Genomic DNA, 1,110 nt, shown 5'->3' with positions numbered 1-1,110 from the left:
CAATCACCTCACCGTTAATACAATTTGCACCTTTCCCAGCAGGTATTAACCGTTTATCCATCTCCTCTTGTATAAGTACTATACTAGGTTTCATAGGACATTGCAGACATTTATAATTGGGTGTCTTTTATTTAGGTATCTTGCACAAGTGTGCCATGGCATTAGAAAGGAGAAGCAGTATAGTAAGCTTTCGCTCTTTCACAACAAAAGGACTCCGACAAGCTGCCGAGGGTTGAAACATACGGTACCGGTTAGATAAGATTCTCCAGCGTTCGGATGCATCGGTCGATACACACAACCCCCCCCCCCCCGAGAAACACCTGCTGGAAAGCAGACCTCTGGTGAACCGCAGACACTATTTCCTGTTATTAACAGTTTCTTCAACCTTCCTCCAGTTGGGCTCTACTGCAGTTGAAATGAGTTGGGTGTCTTCTAGTTCACTTCTGGGGGGGGGGGGGGGGGGGGGGGGGGGGGGGGGGGGGCGATTACAGCTGAGCTCCCGAGACACAGAAGACGTTGGTAAGTTTTACGTCCGATTATAACACGTCCTCCTCACATCAGGATAGGATTAACCCTTTCACTACCACACTACAAAGGGTTAACGCTTTCACTACCACACTACAAAGGGTTAACCGCCCTTTCACTACCACACTGCAGAAGGTTAACCCTTTCACTACAGAAGGTTAACCTTTCACTACCACACTAGACGGTTAACCCTTTCACTACCACAAAGTTAATCGCAAAGTGGCCCTTTAACATGGCTACGTAACTCTTAACATACCGTAACATAGTACATTTATGTTAACATCAATTAACCTTAACTTTTCATTTGAGAGGCAAAATGGTGTCAGAACAGCGTTTCAGAGTGGACACACACACGCAGAATGCAGAAATGCATAAAAACAATTCAGTGCATTTGGATGAATAAAGAGCAAAATTCAGCACATGGAAATCAACTAAAACAGTTTTAAGACAAATAGACAAGTGTACAGTCCTACATTAACCGGACACGATTCAGAGCAGCTACAGACTACGGTTACATTTTAAGAAAATAAATAGATTCTTAAGATATTATATTTACAATGGACACCTTGTTCCGAGTTTCCTCCC

The sequence above is a fragment of the Notolepis coatsorum genome (genome assembly GCF_963971535.1).
Source record: "Notolepis coatsorum genome assembly, chromosome: 10".
NCBI lineage: Eukaryota > Metazoa > Chordata > Actinopteri > Aulopiformes > Paralepididae > Notolepis > Notolepis coatsorum.
This window is presented reverse-complemented; position numbering follows the sequence as displayed.